This window comes from Panthera pardus, unplaced genomic scaffold, assembly GCF_024362965.1.
Source record: "Panthera pardus isolate Hobbes unplaced genomic scaffold, ASM2436296v1 HiC_scaffold_6, whole genome shotgun sequence".
Taxonomy (NCBI): Eukaryota; Metazoa; Chordata; class Mammalia; order Carnivora; family Felidae; genus Panthera; species Panthera pardus.
In genome coordinates, this window is record NW_026526991.1 from 130,704,407 (window position 1) to 130,724,848 (window position 20,442).

General features: G+C 49.8%; 1 long non-coding RNA gene across 2 annotated transcripts in view; it reads left to right on the forward strand.

Annotated features, from left to right (window-relative positions):
• LOC109273739 (uncharacterized) overlaps window positions 1-10,984 on the forward strand; it is a 34,303-nt gene extending 23,319 nt beyond the window's left edge. For both annotated transcript variants that reach the window (XR_002083227.2, XR_002083226.2), the window contains 3 exons: window positions 5,644-5,706; window positions 9,159-9,345; window positions 10,493-10,984. This is a non-coding gene — a long non-coding RNA (uncharacterized LOC109273739). The remainder of the gene's footprint in view (window positions 1-5,643; window positions 5,707-9,158; window positions 9,346-10,492) is intronic.
• Window positions 10,985-20,442: the final 9,458 nt, after the last annotated feature.

A 20,442-nucleotide genomic window follows, 5' to 3' on the forward strand; every position in this document is an offset into this window, starting at 1 on the left:
CTCAGCAGTTTAGCCCCTCACCCAATATGGACCAAGGAAGGTCTGTAGTGGAGAGTGCTGGGCGGACCTGGCCATTTCCCTAGCTGTGGCCCCTGTTCTGGGAAGCACCACATTTTAGCCACAGCACAGCAGAGCAGGGTAAACAAGGACACTCGTGGCAGTTCCAGTGTGTGTGTGTGTGTGCGGCCTGGGGCAACCCCTCTCTTCCAGCCTCAGTTTCCTTATTGAAAGTGAGGATAAGAACCATGGCCCATGAAGTCGGTCAGGTAATGAGGTAAACACCTAGCGTGAGGCCTGCACATGGTCGCCGTAGTGGGTCCAACCGTGGCACTCCCGAGTTCGTGTCCACCTGAAACCTCAGAATGTGACCTCACTTGGAAATAGGGTCTCTGCAGATGGAAGTAAGTTAAGAATTGAGATGAGATCCTTCTGGGTTAGGGTGGGTCCTAAGTCCAATGAGAGTGTCCTTACAAGGAGACGAAAAAGCACACACGGACACGGGAGAAGGCCATGTGAAGACGAAGCCCTGGAACTCCAGGAGCCTCCAGATGCTGGAAGAGGCGGGAAAGGACTCTGTCCCAGAGCCTTTGGAAGGAGTGTGGCCCTGCCGACTCCTTGACTTTTGGCTTCTGGCCTCCAGGACTGTGAGAGAGAAATTTCTGTTGTTTTAAGCCACTAAGTCTGTGGTGCTTTGTTATGGCTGCTCTAGGAAACGAATCTGATGTGTTCTCCCTAAGGTGCAGCTAGCTGTTACCTTCTTCCTCTTACAGAAAAGACTGGACGTGTGGATGGGCTTCTCGGGGAGAGGAGCAGGGGCGTCCCTGGAGGGAGCCCCCAGAATGCTGGTGGGTGATTGGTGGAGGCTCCCTTGGGGTCCAGCAGGGCCTGGTTAGGGGTGGAACGGGTGGGGGGAGTTAATGCTGCAGAAAGGTCAACGTGTCCCCCTCTTCCTTCCTGCTCTCACCCAGGAAGAATGTGACTCACTCTGGGCTGGGGGTGGGGCCCGGAGCTCCCGTAGACAGAGCCAACCATCTGTCAGAGAACCCGGGCCCTCCTGAGCCGGGACTGGAAGATCTTCACCAAGCCTGGACCCACAGTGTCCCCAGGAACAGGAGAAGTGCCCACAGAAGAGGAGGGGCGGGGCTGCAGAGGTCAAAACACACCCCCATGACCAGGGGTCCTTGTAGCCGAGCAGACCGCACTGGGACCTCTGTCAACTTGTGCTCTGTTGTACCTGAGCCCTAGGGCAGCCCCTCCAGACCCCGCTGCTTGGCCCTCGTCTGTGACAGTCAGGCCGTCCTTGGCCCCGCTCAGCCATGTTTCCCGGGGCTACAGCTCCCCAGGAGGCCAGCATTTTGTGCTGGGGGAGGGGGTGTGTGGGGGCAGCCCTTGCTCGCCCCTCTGACTGGACTCAGAAACCGCCTGGACCACGTAGCCCCCCTTCTTGCCCTGCTGTCCACCTGCAGGCGGAAACGCCGGGCACACGGCCTCCTGTCTGTCCGTCCTTTGTGCCCACTCTTCCTGCCTCGTTGTCTGAAGAGCCGTGTCTCCACAAAAGCACCCCCTAACCCAAGGGTCCAAGGAAGAGAGGCAGTGAGGGAGCCAGCCCCCGAACCCCGTGTTGCCCTGACCGCGGGCACACTCCTGACAGGCCCTTCATAGAACCAGGGCAGGGTTCTATGAACCAGGACCTGTCGGTAGGTCACGCAGCACCTCTGTACTGAGAACCTATGACAAGATGTCCCAGAAAGAAAGCAGTGAAGAGTCCTCTGCTCGTGGAACTTTCATTCTGGCGTGGGGACATTGACAGAGGTCCTGGTGGGGAGGAGCTGGGAAAGCAAGGAACCCAGTGCTGGGTCGGTTGGAGAGTCAGGAGCCCCTCCAGGTGAGGGGAGTAGAAGAAGGCTCTGAGGGGAGGAGACCGCTCAGGGGGAGACCAGGGAAGCAGGGACACAGGTGTCAGTCGTGCAGGGGTGACAGCTAGTCAGAAGCAGGTCCTTTTAGGGCGGCACTAGATTTCCTGATGGACGGCTTGCAGAGATGAGGGGAAGAGGGAGTGGCAGTGGATTTAGGGTCTGGGCCATCAGGAGATGCAGGGTGAGGGGGTCACAGGCTGTGATGGGGGTGAAGTCGCCTGCCGTCTGGCCCTCTTTTGCCCGTTCTCACTGTGGCCACTGAGCTCTGGACTGGCCCTAAGCCGGGGTTTGCGAGATGGAACCCGATTATGGGCTCAGCCAAGCGCCTGGCCTACTTGGATAGGTGGGCACATCTCAGCTCACACCAGGCAAGACAAGGAAGCCCCACCCCTCCTAGTCTGGGTGCCACAGGGGTAGCCAGACCCCAGTGGGGTCGGGGGGCACGCCAGGGCCCTGCATTTTCTCCTGAAGCCAGTGCTAAGTCAGTGAATGCCAGGCAGGAAGTAATGGCGCCAATGGCCTTAAAAAATTTTTTTTAAGGGGCTCCTGGGTGGCTCAGTCGGTTAAGCATCTGACTTCGGTTCAGGTCATGATCTCCTGTTTCGTGAGTTCGCGTCGGGCTCTGTGCTGACAGCTCGGAGCCTGAAGCCTACTTCGGATTCTGTGTCTCCCTCTCTCTCCCTCTCTGCCCCTGCCCTGCTCACACTCTGTCTCTCTCTCAGAAGTAAATAAACATTAAAAATAATTTAATTAAAAACCTTTTTAAATTAAAAAAACATTTTATGTAAGTTTATTTCGAGAGGGAGAGAGCACGAGTGGGGGAGGAGCAGAGAGAGAGGGAGAGAGAGAATCCCAGGCAGGCTCTGTGAGGCAGTGCAAAGCCCGACGCGGGGCTCCACGGTAGGATCATGACCCAAGCCGAAATCGAGAGTGAGGCACCTAACCGACTGAGCCAGACAGGCGCCCCTGCCTTTTTAGAAGGCGGTCTAAAGGTTGTGTGGAGAATGGACGGGTGGAGGGCAGAGGCAGGAGGCTGGTGAGGGCCGAGTGGGAAGTCCCCTCCCTGGAGGTGCAGAGAGGTGGGGGGCAGGTGAGAGCTGTCCTCAAAGGTGAACGGGGACCAGAGCCTGTGGGCACCAGGAGCTGCCAGGCACAAGGGTCACACACAGGCCTTGTTCGCTTCTAGATATCAGGGCCGCGTGCCCCCACGACGTGGGCGCCCAGTAAATGCTCGCCCCAGTCCCTCCCGGCTCCCCCCAGCCTCACCTGTGCTCTGGCACTTCCTGCCTTCCCCCTCCCGCCCCCCAGCCTGGGTCTGGGGCCCTCCAGCCACCAGGCTCCCTGTCAGACTTTCTCTCCATCTGAAAACAGATGTCATGGACGGGCCACACAAGTGCCGCGACTGTCTAACTCCACCGAATGTGTAATTATAGCAACACAAGCATCAAATTACCAGGGACAAGTAGCTGCAAAGTAATTATATGATTCTTTGTTACTTGGAGGGTGGGGGTTTCCCCCACATTTAAAGCCGCTTCCTTTAAAAGCTCCGGTTCAGTGGGCGGGTGAGGAAAGCAGGTGGCAGATGGGCGGGACCAGAGACCGCTAGGGGGTTCCGCATCCTCGGGGGTGCAGGTTGTGGCGGAGTGGCTGGGGTTGAGGTGAGGGAGAGCGGTGCCCTCTCTTTCTCCTCCAGGGCCCTGCTAAGTGGTATCCTTCCACCGTCCTGGAGAAGAGAGCAGGGTGGGGGACGGCTCCTGGGGCGCAGAAGGGTCAGAGAGATGGGGGAGGAGTCGTGGGGGAGGAGGCAATGGGGGAGATTGTTCCTGGAGTCTGTGGAACCACCGTGAAGTGGGGTGCAGTGCTATGGCACCCACAGTATCATCAAGGTGAACCCCCGGCCCCTCAGTCTCCCCCTACCACATGCTTCCCACTGACCCTCCAGCCTCTGCAAAAGCCCCAGAGGCTGACATGAGAAGCGGACCTTCCTTGGTCACCGAGCCCGGGGAACAGACAGAAGGATGCCCAGTCCGGGCTCTGACTGCCTCCCCCAGCGGACCCGAAGGTGGAGAGGCATGATTCCGCTGCAGCCTTCTGCACGGCCTTCCCGGCCCAGCTCTCCCCATCCGCAGGTGCCTGGTGCTGTTTGTGGCACTGTTGTCCCTGCCTAGCTCCCCGGCCGGCCGGGTGACAGCCCCGCTGTGGCCCCTGCCGGGCTCAGAGCCCCCCCTGCCCATACATGCACAGGCGCCAAGCTGTCCCCCTGCGTCTGCCAAGCTTTGAGTGGTGCACTCAGTAGGGGGCCCGCTAGTGTGCAGTGGCTGGAGAGTCGGACCGAAGGGTGACTTGGCCCTCAGCAGCAGGAAATCCAGTGGGAGAGGACCGCAGGGACCATGGCGGGAGATCTGGGTCTCTCCCACAGACTCTCATGCCACCCTTGACATGAAGATGTCTCCCACACACCTCTCATCCATTCATCGGCGCTGTTACTCATTTGCACTCACTTGACATAATGCCTCTGAAGGGTTCGGTCTGCTCCCTGCACCAGTGTGCATGTGGAGCCTTCCTCCTGGATCCTTCTCCCTGCGGTGCCCTCCCCTGGGACCACCCCCCACCCCCACCCCCGGTGCCCAGCCGGGGACCCGTTCGCAGGGAACCGTGCCTGTGGACACCCTCGGGCATGCAGGGCAGCCACTGTCGAAGACTCTCTCGCGCTCACACCCATTATGGTTTAGATTACAGAGCAATTATCCTTCTGAGCGGCTGCGTAATTCACAGGTCACATCCATTCAGCTTGCTAAATGGTGTTCAGCGGACCCGCACTTGGGAGAGCCCAGGACGTCGGAAACTGGCGGATGCCTTAGTAGCAGGACGCTCCTTGGTGCTGTAGAGGAGTGCTGGGGATCCCTCCATCCAGACTCCTAGACCCGTGGGGAGGAGGTAGGGCTGGGGTCCAAGGGGGGTTTCCCCCCAACCTCATGGGTAGCACACTGCCTGAGCCAGACGTGCTGGGGCAAGGGCATTTGGGCTGGATTCAGGTGTTAGAAGCCCAGCTCTTTGACCCAATTGCTTCTTTGATTGGCTGTGCTAGAACTCCATGTCTAGGTCTCTAGGAGGCAGAAGCACAGAGGGTCATGCCATCAACGTGGCAGTCCCAGTGGGCTCCCTGACCATGAAGCCGGCTCTCTCTCTCTCTCTCTCTCTCTCTCTCTCTCTCTCTCTCTCTGATAGGGGGGTTGACTGGGGTATTTGGAATTCTAGAGTCATAGATATGTAGAGGATGGTCTCCCAAGGCATTTAACTCTGTTCAATTTAACAAGACTGGAACTTAATTACCCAAAGTGAAGGAAGCAAACTAACACCGTAGTTTTCAACTACTTTTCCCCAGAAGCATGGAGGGAAGAGCGAAAGCCCCTTTTCACCTACAACCCAACCCTACTCTCCCACAACCTCAGGAACAAGCATCGTTAACAGTCAGTGTATATACTTCTTTTATATATACACTCATAGGTAGGTAAGTAAATAGATATAAAAATCTATGCGAACATAAAATTTTAAAAATCGCGTAAATGGATCAATAGTCCGTATTGTTCTGTCGGTTTGTTTTACCTCACAATATACTGTAAGATCTCTCCCTGTCTCTATGTACGTGTGCATTTACACAATTTTGTTAACCACAACATAATGTTCCATAGAGTGGATGGCTCACAATTTATGTCACCACTTCCAGGTCAACTGTTCCCATTTTGTGATACTGCAAGTGACCCTTCGGTGTCTGGGAATGCATTTTTCTGTAAGTAATAGATTATAAATATCAGTATACATGTAAATATGTTTCTAATGGTTTAAATAAGAGGGGCACCTGGGTGGCTCAGTCAGTTGAGCGTCTGACTCTTGATTTGGGCTCTAGTCATGATCCCAGAGTCGTGGGACTGAGCCCCACATTGGGCTCTATGCTGAGTGTGGAGCCTGCTTGGGATTCTCTTTCTCTCTCTCTCTCTCTCCTTGCCCCTCTTCCCGGCTCACACACTCTCTCTCTCTCTCAAAAGAAAATCAATCTTAACAAAACAACAACACGGGATTCTTGCCTCCATCCTTGTGTCTTCCTTCCCTCCTTCCCTCCTTTCTTCCTTCCTTTTCTTAAATGTAAGGAGAAGCCTGGAGGCAGGCAGTCCAGGACTGTCTTCCCGTGTGGCTTTGGTCCTCCTGGTGGAAAGAAGGCTGCAGCGCCCGGGTACGCGCCTGTGATTCAGCCAGGAAGGAAGAAAGTGAAGGTGATACCCAAAGCGTTTCTGCTTTTGAGAAGTTGCCTTTCAGCGTGTCTGTGCTGGGGTGCCACAGGGTCACACGTCCGTGTAAACGGCCAGACACTGTCCCATGGCCTCTTAACATTAAGAGGCTGGAAATGGGTGTGTTTTATCAGCTTGCTTGTAAAGGCAGGCAGGAGGGACAAGGTGGTTGGGACGGCGTGTCAAGCCATCCTCGCATTCACCTGCCGCAGGATATGTGAGTAGAGCTGTTGGAGAGACTCCCAGAACTGGATTCTTGTACAGGCTGTTTGTCGCCTTTTCTGCTACGTGTCCCCTCTGGCTGAGCACAACCAGTTTCCTGGCTTCTCAGCACCAGGCCACCATGTGCTCTATTACACCCCTGTCTTGGACCCCGCTCTCCTGGAAGGCCCGTGCCACTTCTTCCTGGACCCTGTCCTTCTCTGTGACTCAGTTACAGCTTACCTGTTCCCCAAAGTGGCCGTTGGCCAACTCAGCTGGCAAAAGTCTTCTCTTTCCCAAAAGGACAGTCTGTGTGTTTTTGCCGTCAAATCCCTTTCCTAGGATTATTCCCAAGGGCCTGCTGGCCAAGGAAATAAGGAGGAAAAAAGAATCATTGGGGAAGAGAAGGTCATGCCCCCAGGCTCAATGCTGAGTCAGGACCTGCCATCTGGAGATGGGTAGGAAGTATTTTCTTTTTTTTTTTAATTTTTTTTAATGTTTATTTATTTTTGAGACAGAGAGAGACAGAGCATGAACAGGGGAGGGTCAGAGAGAGAGGGAGACACAGAATCTGAAACAGGCTCCAGGCTCCGAGCTGTCAGCACAGAGCCCGACGCGGGGCTCGAACCCACGGACCGCGAGATCATGACCTGGGCCGAAGTCGGATGCTCAACTGACTGAGCCACCCAGGCGCCCCAGTATTTTCAAATAAGGATTTTCAAACTTGCACAGGTATTTATTGAGCACACAGTCATTGAGAGGGAAGGTGTCAGACTGGAATCAGATCCTGGCTTCCCTACTTACTAGGTGGCAATGTTGCATGAACAACTTGCCCTCTGTGTCCCTTGGTTGTCTCATGAAATGGGGGATAACGGTGGGATGTTGGCAGGATTAAATGGCTTACTATATACAAAATGCTTGCATTAGTGACTGGCACATAGTAAGTGGTAAATAACATTAGCTATTATTATTTAGTGCGGCAGGTGTGGCCGTCGTGCTAAGCAGACATAATTGGCATGATCCCCACCATCACGGGGTCTATAGTTAGTGCTACGAGGTATTCCCTCCATTCATTAGCTAGGTGGATTGTGATGACAAAATATCCCTGCTGTAGTGGTGTGCCAAGTGGCTGAATCCTAGGAAATGCAATTGTAAGTTGACCATCACTTAACACATTTCATGTGTGGCTGACAGACACATTACATTAAAATTTTTTTTTTAATATTTATTACTTTTTGAGAGACAAAGAGCTCAAGTGGGGGTGGGGCAGAGACAGAGGGAGACACAGAATCCAAAGCAGGCTCCAGGCTCTGAGCTTTCAGCACAGAGCCTGATGTGGGGCTCAAACCCATGAACTGTGAGATCACGACCTGAGCCAAAGTCGAACGCTATATGACTGAGCCACCCAGGTGCCCAACACGTTACAGTTTAAAATTTATTTTTAAATTTTATTTGAGAGAGAAAGAAAGAGTGTGAGCAGGGGAGAGGGGGAGAGAGAGAGAGAGAGAGAGAGAGAGAGAGAGAGAATCTTAAGTAGGCTCCATGCCCAGTGTAGAGTTTGATGATGTGGGGCTTGATCCCATGACCCTTGGGATCATGATCTGAGTTGAAATCAAGAGTCCGACACTCAACTAACTGAGCCACCCGGGCACCCCGAGACACATTACATTTTTTAAATCTTTATTTTTGTGAGAGACAGATAGACAGATTGCGAGCGGTGGAGGAACAGAGAGAGAGAGACAGACAGACAGACAGACAGAATCCAAAGCAGGCTCCAGGCTCTGAGCTGTCAGCACAGAGCCTGATGAGCACGAACCATGAGATCATAACCTGAGCCGAAGTTGGACGCCTAACCTACTGAGTCACCTAGGTGCCCCAACACATTACATGTTTTAGTCAATTTTTTATTTTATCAGAGTAAAGCATGCACATTATCAAACAAGTTAGATGATAACTAAAAATTTTAATCAGACAAAAGAGTCTTCTGGCTCCTATTTCCATCCTATTTTCTTCCTTAAAGGAAACTTTTATTTTTTATTTTTTTATGACTTATTTATTTTGAGAGAGACAGAGCACGAGTGGAGGAGGGGCGGTGGGAGAGGGGGAGAGAGAGAGAGAGAGAGAGAGAGAGAGAGAGAGAATCCCAAGCAGGCTTTACATTGTCAGTGCGCAGAGCCCGACGTGGGGCTTGATCTCAGGAAGCCTTGAGATCATGACCTGAGTTGAAGTTGGACGCTTAACCAACTGAGCCACCCAGGCTTCCCTAAATCACAACTTGTATTAGCTCTTTCTTCCATGTTTTCTTTTGTGACTCTGTGAATATTGTTTATTGCTGAGTCAAATGATGTTCCATGACAGTATTTTATTTCTTGTTCAACTTTTATTTTTCTTGGAGTTAGTAACTGCATTAGTCTATTGTCTCTTTAGGTTTTTCCTTATCCATCTGCAGATTTTATTTATAGGTAGGTTTTTTCCCTCAAGTTTTATTCTATTGCTTGAAATTTGTATTTTCCCCAAGTTCTGTTGCTCTGTTTTGGTATCTCTCTTTCACGATGAAGACATTCCTCCTATGCCTTGTGACCCTTTGCAGTCCATTCATGTTTAAGAGGGACATAGAAGCAATTGATCGGAGCCCTGTGCACACTTGTGGGGCCGCCTGCCTTGGGAGCTGTACTGGGGGTGGAATGGGTAGCCAGAAGGCTTTCTCCTTGGAGACCCCCATGTGTTATTATCTGTGGGTCTGTCTTTTCTCAAGGGTGTATCAGTTCCTCTAGAGAAGGATCGTCTATCCATTGGCTTGGGATTTCCCCATTTGTGGGCGTTCTGGAGCCAGGAAGGAGCAGAGGGCGAGCTGTCTCACCTGTCGGTGTGCAAGCCTTCATTCAATTCCCTTACATCCAGTCCTGGACCCTCCACCACCACCTCCTCAATACGTGCCAACTGTGAGTCCCCCTCTCTGGTTCAAGATCCTGGCATTCCTGGGGGGTGGTGGGGCACATCGCTTGCCAGAATGGGTGGACTTTGGGCCTGGGAGTCTAAGTTCTCCTCCCACAGACTTTCGAACACACTTTCCGCTTTCATTTCCTCACATTTCCCTGCCTTTCACTGTGCCTGTGCCTCGGGTCCTGGGGGCTTTCTGAGCTTCACTGTAAATCTGCTTTCTTCTAAATCCGACACTTTACTATAGGCCCTTTAGGTATGACCTTCCTGCTCCCAGCTTGGTCATTTCCATCTGCTTTTTTTTTTTTTTCCCTTCACTTTGTGTCATTCTGGTTACAAAAATCCTTTCATCTCACTGAAGATGAAGTCCATATTTCTGGGTTTTTTTCCTTTACTATTTGGGATGAACGTGAGAAGAAAAGTTAACAGAAATGTCTTTATGTGATATCTGGAAGCTAGTTGGAAACAATTTGAATAAAGATCACTGAAAGGTACGTGGTCCTTCCATACATCTCAATGATCTAAAAGAATTCTTTGAATTTATCCAGAGCCTTTGAAAGCTACATACCTGAAGCCTAGTATGTTGTGTTCCCAAGTTGCCGAGTTTCATATTGGTATGAAGCCACAGCCTATAATAAGTCCCAAGGAACTCGTTATTGTGTGTCCCAGAAGGAAGCTTTTGAGGACATTGATCAGTACATTAAATGTTCTTCTCTTGCAAGGATCCTCAAGAGAATTTCTTTGTCTTATCTTTGAGTGGTATCTAATTCTTTTTTATTGAAAGGCTGGTTTGCTTTTATTTTTTGGTTCGGGTAAGCTTCCCTTTTCCCATTGGCTTCTCTATAGCTTAGAGCATGTAGAACTGAATTTTGTGTTCTCATCTCATTTCTCTTGACATTTTATCTCTACTTGTTCATCTTTGCCTTTGTTTCTTCTTTCTCATCCACTCTTGGTTCTTGTTCTCTTATCCTAGCATTTTAAATGCTTTCTTTGATCAAAGAGTTATTGAAATGAATAAGTCAAATGCTGACAATAGGAATTGATAGCTGCATACATATTCATAATTTATATTTTTGGTGTATGCCCACTTGACTCACCAGATTTGGTCATTTCTTATGATAGGTCTAATTTAGTCTTTGCCTTTTACAGGTGAGGAAAGTGAGGTCTGGATAAAGTAAGTGATTTATTCAATAGCTCTTCTGAGAAAATTAGTGGCAGAGCAAGGTCATGTGCCCACAACCACTTTTATGATTCTACTTTACCACTTACTTGGATGTTTTGAGGAACAAAAGATCACCTTTGACCCACACCTGGAACCCTGATCTCTGATCTCCTACTTTTGGAATCAACCCACTTCGAGATGCAGAGCCAGACTTCTCAAAGTTCTGTGGTCTATGGATTCACCATACTCTAAGTGTTGGTTTCCCACTTCTGTCCCTCCTCTCTGGATACTGACTGCCTCTAGATCCAACCTGGGTATGTATATGGGCTATATACCATGATGGATCCTGAAGAAATGTGAAGACATGGGAAGTTGGGAGTGTCTCCCTATAAGACAAATGCTCTTGGATGGATCCAACCAGCAGGCATTTGCTGAAGGCTACCTGCACACACAAAGCTAAAATACATGGTGATACCAAATGCTATTTTTGCTGTGAAAGAAATACCTTGGAATTCCATTTTCAGAGAATTCTTGGGGCGGTCAGATCTCTTTTTCTCAAAGTGAGGCCCTTCTTAGGCAGCCCACAAAGAGGAAGGGCCTCAGACCTCTCTGTCATGGGCCAAGGGTAACAGTTCATTTTATGAGGCCAGAGAAGACAGTATTTTGCCTGAGATTCCTTGTGTCTAGCTGCTGTTTTTCCCTCTAAGGTATGCTTCTACTGTGTCCTGTCATCTGATGTTGATGGCCCGGTGGGGCATGGGCTTAGTCACCAGTTTGTCATTCCATTATCATTTTGAATTATATTTAATTTTTATCTCATCCATCTGACCTTCCCTTCCTCACTGAAGGATTTGGGACTTGACAGGAATTTCACCCAGCAAATTCCCAAGCCAGGTGGTCCTATTTCCCGTTAAGGATTGTATTAGTTTCCTTTTGCTGAGGTAATAAATTAACACACATTTAATGGCTTAAACAACACAAATTTATTATCATTAAGTTTTGAGGTAAAAAGCCCAAAATAGGGCTCACTGGGCTAAAATCAAGGTGTTGGCAGAGTTGTGTTCCTTTGTGAAGGCTCTAGGGGAGAATCTTTCTCTTCCCTTTTCTAATTTCTACAATCAGTGCATTCCCTGGCTTATGGCCTCCTTCTGGCCTCAGAACCGGCAATGACCGGCGAGTATTTCTCACAATGTACTACTCTGAACACTGAGTGTTCTGCCTTCCACTTCCACATTTAAGGACCTTTGTAATTACATTGGGCCCACCCAGATGATCCAACGTAATCTCCCTACTTAAGATCAGTTGATAATCAACCTTAATTCCGTCTGCAACTTTAATTCCCCTTTGCCGTGTGTAATGTAACATATTTGCAGGTTCCAGGAATTGGGACACTGACATCTTTAGGGAGCTATCACCACACGGGTCTAGTATTCACTTAACACTAAGTGCCAGGCATTCGGCTGACAATGTATGACCTGGGAGACAGCTCAAAGTTCATTTGTCCCAACTGATCTACTCACTCCCCACTCACTCCTATTCCCACATTTATTCCTCTTCTTGGATAATTTTTCTACGTTGTTGACATGACAATCTGCCCAGTCACCTAGGGAAGAAAATTTGGCATTATCTTCACTTCCCCTCGCTTTCCCTCATTGTCTCACCCCGTCCAGCCTGTCTGCCCATTTCCCTAAGTGCATTTGTGCCCACCCTCTCCTCTGCCCCTCTCCTTCCTCAGTTCAGGTTCAAAGGGCTCAGCTGGGCAACTACAACAGCTTCCCAGCTGGATTTCCTGTCCACATACTGCTTCTTCCAAACTGTACCCTGCACAACATCTAGAGTTATCTTTTTTAAAAATAGAGTTTATATTACATTATATTATATTATATTATGTTATATTATATTTTATTTTAATTTAATTTTATTTATTTTTAAAGTTTATTTATTTATTTTGAGAACGTGAGAGAGGGAGAGGGACAGAGGGAGAGAGAGAATCCCAAGTGGGTTCCACGCTCAGTGTGGAGCCCAGTGTAGGGCTCGATCCCATGATCTTGGGACCACGACCTGAGCAGAAATGAAGAGTTGGTTGTTCAACTGACTGAGCCATCCAGGTGTCCCTAGAGTTGTCTTTTTTTTTTTTAATTATACTTTTCTTTGTTTTGAGATAATTACAGATTCATCTGCAGTTGTAAGTAATAATATAGAAAGATCTGTATCCCCTTTACCCAGTTCCCCCATTGATAATTTCTTTTTTTTTTTAAATGTTTATTTATTTTTGAGACAGAGAGAGACAGAGCATGAATGGGGGAGGGTCAGAGAGAGGGAGACACAGAAGTCAGCGCAGAGCCCGATGTGGGGCTCGAACTCACGGACTGTGAGACCATGACCTGAGCCGAAGTCGGATGCTTACCCGACTGAGCCACCCAGGCGTCCCGATAATTTCTTACAAAATAATAATACAAGGTCACACCCAGAATTCTGACACTGATAAAGTCCAAGATGTGGAACAGCTCCACTATCACAAGGATCCCTGTGTTGCCTATTTAATTTATTTACTTTAAACAATGGAGCCTGGATGACTCAGTCGGTTAAGCATCCAACTTTGGCTCATGTCATGATCTCACAATTGGTGAGTTTGAGCCCCACACCAGGCTCTGTGCTGACAGCTCACAGCCTGGAGCCTGCCTCGGATTCTGTGTCTCCCTCTCTCTCTGCCCCTCCCCTGCTCATGCTCTCTCTCCCAATCTCTCTCTCTCTCTCAATCTCTCTCAAAAATAAAATAAAATATAACATTAAAAAAATTGTGGTAAAATACACACAGCATAACATCTATACACTCATAACCCATCTTTTCTCTTGTTGATGGAAAATTAGATTGTTTCTAATTTTTTAGATTGTTTTTAGATTGTTAAATAGATTGTTTCTGCTTTTAACAACATTGGAATGAATAGTCTCAGATGCGTTTCCTTGGAGACATGAGCAAAAGTTCTCTACTCAAGAAGGGAATGCCTGGGCCGCAGATCAGGAGAATATTCAACCTTGCTGGATCTTGTCAAGTTTTTATCCAAGGAAGATTCTACCACTTTATTCTCCCCAGTAATTTGAAAGTTCCCTTTTCTCCACACAGAAGAATCAGTTTTTTGTCCTGCAAAGACTACTCTGGTTGTAAAGTAAAGAGTGAGTTGGGTGGGGGCGCAACAGGGGCCCAGGCACATGGGAGTTAAGAGCCAGGTCAGCCAAGTTTCCTCAGCTCAAAACTTGCGGTCAAGAACTTTCTGCAAAGGGAGGCCATATTGTCTGTTCACATTCTCCCTGGTGTCATGGGGCTAGCAAGAACGGAACGATGTGCTTCTCAAGTGTTATCCATCAGATGGCGAATTGTGTGGGCAACCAAACTTCTCTTCTTTATAGAAAATTATTATTTATTTTTTTATTTAACAAAACTCAAGCCTGAGAGCGTGCTCCATTGTGCCCTTCTGTGTTTTGCGTGTTTTCTCTGCTTTGGCTCAGCCCCGGCTGTTTGTTAATGCATGTGTTGTATTGCAAATGTGGAACAAATGAAGCTGAGATATCAAATTAATACTGTGATCTGTTTTTCTGTTTTGTTGCCATAACAATCTGTGGCTCTTGAAGCAAAGAGAAAATTAGAATTGTATTAAAGGTGTTTACACCATGTACACTCCATCCTGCATTATTATTTATTGCTATAATAAGTGTATTTAACATTTGCTTAAGGAGGGTTAACTGCTACTGGTTTTTGCTAATGGTTTTTCTGCTCACCTTTCCAACCTGGTTTTGCTTTTGACCTTGACTTGTCCTATAGTTCGCAGCAGGAAGGAATAGGGAGTTTTGGTCAGATGCCTAATGACATCATGACTCCTTATGCTTATTCCTCCCCTCTGCTCCCCAATCTTTTTTTTTTAACTTTTTAAAAATGTTTTTATTTATTTTTGAGACAGAGAGAGACAGGGCATGAGCAGGGGAGGGGCAGAGAGAGGGGGAGACACAGAATCCAAAGTAGGCTCCAGGCTCTGAGCTGTCAGCACAGAGCCCGACGCGTGGCTCGAACTCACGGACTGTGAGATCATGACCTGAGCTGAAGTCGCACGCTCAACCGACTGAGCCACCTGGGCGCCCTCCCCACCCCCAATCTTTAGAGCAATTTTAAGTCAGGAGTCTTGGTTAGAAACAAAGCAGGACCTGGAATAAATTTTCCTTCTTTTCTTTGGCCCAGTCCTGTCTTTTAAACCTGAATAAGAGGCCCAACATCCTTTGGGAGAGATGAAGAGAAACTGAGAAATTGGGGAAAAGAGAGGTGGAAGAATTTATGCCTTAGAAGCAGTTGTGTGGAAATCGATACGACAAATGGAGAATTGGGGTGACGGTCCCCCGAGGTAGTCCTCCATTTTACCCTATTCCCAAGCTTAGATACTCAGAGCCTTCTTTGACTGAAGTCCTTACTGCCCCAGCCATCACAGGCCACAATCTGCTGAGTCACAAGGTGACTGAAATGGTGAGGCTGGTGTGGGGGAAACCCCTCTCTCCCACTAACTAAATAAACTTACCCACTTGGCTGCCCGTTGGGGCTGTCTGGTGTTGTAAGCTCTTTGAAGGCAGCTGCTGTTCCCGCTCCTTTTCTCAGCCCACAATCCCTAGAAAAATGTAGGGCAAACATGAGAAACTCCAGAACTTCAGTCGTTCATTGTCTGGGTCATTGTAACAAATCTAAAGAACATCCTAGTAGTGCGGGAAGATTGTTTAAAAATGTACAACTCTTGGTGGATTGCGCCCATGTTAGAGTGTCCGTGGTTCCAGAGACGATAGAAGGAAAAGAGATATTTCTGACCCTTCTCACAAGAGTCAGCGCTGCAGATGATCTTTGTCTATTTTCTTCTAGGTTGGGGTAGAACGTGTAGGGAACCTCCACCTAGCGACTGTGTAAGAAGATCAGTGCCGTAGAGGCCCTAGTTCATGACAGATTTAAAACATGTCCTGTGGGCACCTGGGTGGCTCAGTCAGTTAAGCATCTGACCCCGGTTCAGGTCATCTCACAGTTTGTGAGTTCAGGCCCTGCATTGGGCTCACTGCTGTCAGTACAGAGCCCACTTTAGGTCCTCTGTCCCCTCCCTCTCCACCCCTCCCTCACTCTTTCTCTTTCTCTCTCTCAAAAATAAATAAACATTACAAAAGATGTCCTCCTGTTGTCCTTTACTGCCCAGGGGGTCTTGAGTCAAGCCTAAAGGTCAGGGCAGGATGAAAGCCCTTTCTTGGGCGAATCTCTTTTTGGGCACAATAGACACAGACCTAGAGTGAGCCTTGGTTATGTCAGCAATACAGGCCAAAAAAAGCCCATTAGTTCTAAGAAAACCAACCTCTCTCTCAAGGCTAAAGTTATCTTCTTTCTCATATTCTTGTCCTTGGATGTGCACATGTGTGTGCCCCCCCCCCCCCACACACACTTAAAAAGAAAGGATAAAGAGAAAGAAAATGGGTTTGGAGGTCCAGGTTAGCGCGTGAGCGGTCACAGTATTATCACGCAGGAGGCAGCTGCTTGTGACTATGGCAACTTCAATCCCGAGGGAGAAGTGTGAAATGGAAGGAATATTAATCAGGTCGGGGGAAGGAAGATGCATTCGGAAGGGATGGGAGTGGCAGAGGGGCCCAAGAGGGCTGGGTAGGGCCGGCTCTGGTGCATCTTTGGGAAAAGCCATCATGCACTGTTGGTCTCCCTTGTCTTGCCTCGGGCCCACCTTTCCACCTGGACGCCCCCATCCCGAGTCTAGGGCAGAGGCCGCCTCTGGAACTAGGTACTAAGAAGCATGAGGCAAGGTCCGGACATCCCCAAACACGGCCTTTTTACTTTTAGGAATAACTGGTTTGAAATGTTCCATCTAGTCTCATTGTCGCTCACTCAGGCATCTCTGAGAAGGGCGAGTAACCACAGTTAATTCCTTTGTCCTGGTGGATCTACTGTCTGTGCCGCCGGAGCGAGCACTGTCTCCGTGGATCTCAGTTGCTTAGAAAGTGTCACATCCACTACTTGAATTCAGTCACCGATTCTGACTATCGGAGTTCATATCATGGTGTGTTTATTCTCGTGCTGGATCCTTCACCGAGGTGCAGACTTGTGAAGTAACTTGTTCAGGCTCACACAAAGAGTGAACACCGCGCTTTAGAGCACTTTGCCATTCTGCTCGCTTAAACAAGCGCCAGCGTGTATGTGTGTGACGAGGGGCCACCGGAGCTCTGCTGAATGTTCTTTGGTTGAATTCCCGGGTGACTACATGGTCTGAATGTCAGCGACTGAAACACAGTTACAAGAGAGCAGCTCTCGGTAACCGTGCTTACGGAAACGTGTGCTTCCTACCTTGCATGATACGTGACAGTTTCATTTGTTCCAAATAAATTCCTAACACTATCCAACGCCATGGATTCTGCTGATAAAATGCCCCTATTATGGTTCCTTTAAAAACATTTAGGAAACGTGTGCATTTTTATTTGTGTGGGTGGGTAATATTGTGAAATATTAACATAATCTCGCACCTCTCAAGGACACACACATTTTGCTTCTCAGTGCTACCCTGATGGAGGGCGTCAGCAAACAGGCCTCCGTTTTCCCAGAGTAGGTTAGGCAGACTTAGCAAATACATATCTAGGATGCTCAGTTCACTCCGAATCAGAAAAATGACAAATAATTTTTAGCATAATTATATCCTATGCAATATTTGGGACGTATACTAACAATTTTTTGTCATTTACCTGAAATTCAAACGTAACTGGGTGACTCGTATTTTCTCTGACAACCCAACCCCAAAGGAGGGTGAAATCAAAGAAGAAAAGTTAACAAATGCTTGGCTTTTTTTTTTTTTTTTTAATTTTTTTTTTACGTTTACTTATTTTTGAGACAGAAACACAGACCGAGGGGCGGGGTGGGCAGAGAGACAGGGAGACACAGAATCTGAAGCAGGCTCCAGGCTCTCCGCTGTCAACACAGAGCCAGACTCAGGGCTCGAACTCAAGGCGCGAGAGATCATGACCTGAGCGGAAGTTCGACGCTCAAGTGACTGAGCCACCCAGGCACCCCACAAACGTTTGGCTTTTAAGTTTAAAAACTGTGATTTAGAGTAAAATAAAAACACTAGGAAGACTGCTTGCCGAGTGTTTTCATTTATCTGCATGAGAGAAAAGAACCGTGGCGTGGGTAAGGGGCAGGGGCTGGAGCCAGAAAAGGAAGAGACGGTGCCGACTGTAACGGTTCCCCTGCTTTCTCCTTGCTCCCCAAAGAACAATACTTTCCCCAATTACCCCGGAGGATCCCAGAGCAGCCGGGCTTGGGAACCGGGACGGAGGCGTGGCTCGCGGTAGCACCACCCACTCCCGCCCCCCAGTCCCAGAGTGCAGTGCGCAAGGAACGTCCCAGGGTTCCTCGCGGCGCCGCAGATCAGCCCGGCCTTTGGGAGGTCACCCCAGGGCGGGGGACCCACAGGGCTTCAGCCAAGGTCAAGAGCTGGGTCAGTGGCCGACTGCCGGGGAAGCCACCGCAGGACCCGAGGACACAGGAAGCGCCTGCCGCGTGGAGCCTCACTATTGGCCTGCCAGCAGGTAAGCCGACCCCCGACGTGTAGAGCGCGACCTAGAAAACCTGAAACTGACTGGGTTCCAGGTGAAAAACTGAGGCCGAGTGAGTTTGTGAGCAGCGGATGAACACTTAGGGTCCTTGCGCGCCTGAATTGTGGTGGGAGACGTTGGGGCCCGCCTCGTGGAGAGCTGCGGGAGCCCCGTTAGTGGCAGGAGGCCACAAGGACGTGGTCATACATGCCGCGAAGGGTTTCAGCCTCGCAGGCGTGTTGAGGCTGGGGTCCGTGACCCTTAGCGCAGGGGTACCAGGTGCGGGGCGCCGGCCAGCCCTTCCCCTGCGCCGGTGCGGGAGCTGCGGGAGCGTGCACTGTCGCTTTGCATTTGACAGCCGACCGTGCCCCGGAAGCCGCCTGGGCACAACCGGGGGGCGGTGGGAATGAACCACACTTGCTCTCCGGATCTAGGCTTTTTAGCACCTGTGCGCCCTGATGGTTACAGGGAAACCACGTAAGGAAACTTGCGGGGCCGTGTGGGCTCAGACTAACACCTGAAACTCAGCTTGCTTACCTGTAATGTGCTAGGAGAACGTAGGAGTCCGGCAGAGAGGGAAGGATTAGGGCCTGAGGTTCCTGGGTGGGGGAAAAACACCTGTTTTGGAACGATGCTGGGAGTGTCCGCAGCAAACCCCGCAGGCATAAGGTTCCTCTCAAGAACGTACCAGACCCCACCTACTCCCTCTCAGGTTTCCCCTCAGGAATTTGACCCAAGACCTAAGTATGGCCATAGACCACCCCTTGTACAATGGACAGGAGCCAATCAGGAATGGACAGCCCAGCACTTAGAGCTATCAAGCCAATAAGGGTAGAACCTGAGAAGGAACCAGGGGATGAGGAGGGCCGAGCAGAGCCTTATCAAACAAGGACCCCTGTCCTCAGGCAGTTCACTTTCCGATGTCCCCTCTCTGTAAAGGGAGGTTCCCCACTGTTCTTCCTGTCTGGTCTTCGCCTGCTGCTCATTTTGTGTCCCCCTCTTCATCCTTCCAAGTGGTGAGGCAACGGACCCCGGGTATTGCGTTAAAAAACCCTGCAACGGTAATACGGAAACGGTGATGCCCCTTCGTTGGGTCACTCTGAGGACGCATTGAGACCATGGATACAGAGCCAGTCCATAGTGCAATGGCTGGCACATAGCCGAGGTGCCGAAGGTCCCTTGTCTTGGGTGGAAGCAGCTCCCTGGCCACATCCTCTCTCCTTTCAGGCTTCTGGGAGAAACCGTTGTTTAACTTCTTCAGGAGCATGGCCTTTTATCTCGTTGTGGGGTGCGAGCCTTCCTGACAAGTGGAGCTTGTCAGGAAGGAAGTTTTTAATGAAGAGCAGGGAGCCCTTCCCTGCTGCGGAAATCCTCGTAGATGGCAGGTGCGGCCTGCGAGGCGCCGGGTCGCACAGGGCTGGGCCCTGCCGCTGGCCGGTGGTGATGCTCCAGTGTGTCCAGCAGTGGGCCGGGAGATGCCTGGGTGCTAGGAGCTGGCGGGCAAAACTGCACCCCGTGACCCTGAAAGTCCACAGGGACTTTACGTTCAGGGTCACCCTGCAGCAGCTGTCTGTTCTTGGCTGGGGCGGTTAGCCTGACAGTGGAAAGTCAGCAGGAGGAGAACGGGGGGCCTCCACGGAGGGAGGGACATGACCGACGTACATTCGGTTCAGTTTGGGCTGCAGGAGAGGGAAGGCAGCTGATTAGAGGAGGTGGTACCACCTGGGGATTTCAGCTGATCCAGGTGGGGGTAGAAAGAGAGCTCCACGTAGGAAATTTTGTTGTGGTGGTTTTGAGACAGTCACTTTGACACAGGTATGGCAACAGGGAAAAAAAGTTTTTTGTTACCGAGGAGGGTGCGTATTCAGACGCTGCTGACCCTTAACGCATCCTGAACTTCGTTCTTACTCCTGAGTGAAGTTCAGGGGTGCACGTAAGCCAAGAGAGGGATGAGGATGTGAAGGGCATCAGGGACGGGGTGGGGGTTTTGGAGCGTAATAAAATAAATATTGAAAATGAAGGGGCACCTGGGTGGCTCAGTCGGTTAAGCATCTGACTTCGGCTCAGGTCATGATCTCACGGTTTGTGGGTTCAAGCCCCGCGTCGGGCTCTGTGCTGACAGCTCGGAGCCTGGAGGCTGCTTCGGATTCTGTGTCTCCTCCTTTCTCTGCCCCTCCCCCGCTCACGCTCTGTCTCTCTGTCAAGAATAAACATAATAAAAATTTCAGAAAATGAAAATGTATAGGCTTATAAATTTCGCTATGAAAGATTCCTGTGTCAAGCAACCATTTCAGACATAGTTTCACGGATGGTGAGTGTGCCGAGGGAGAAG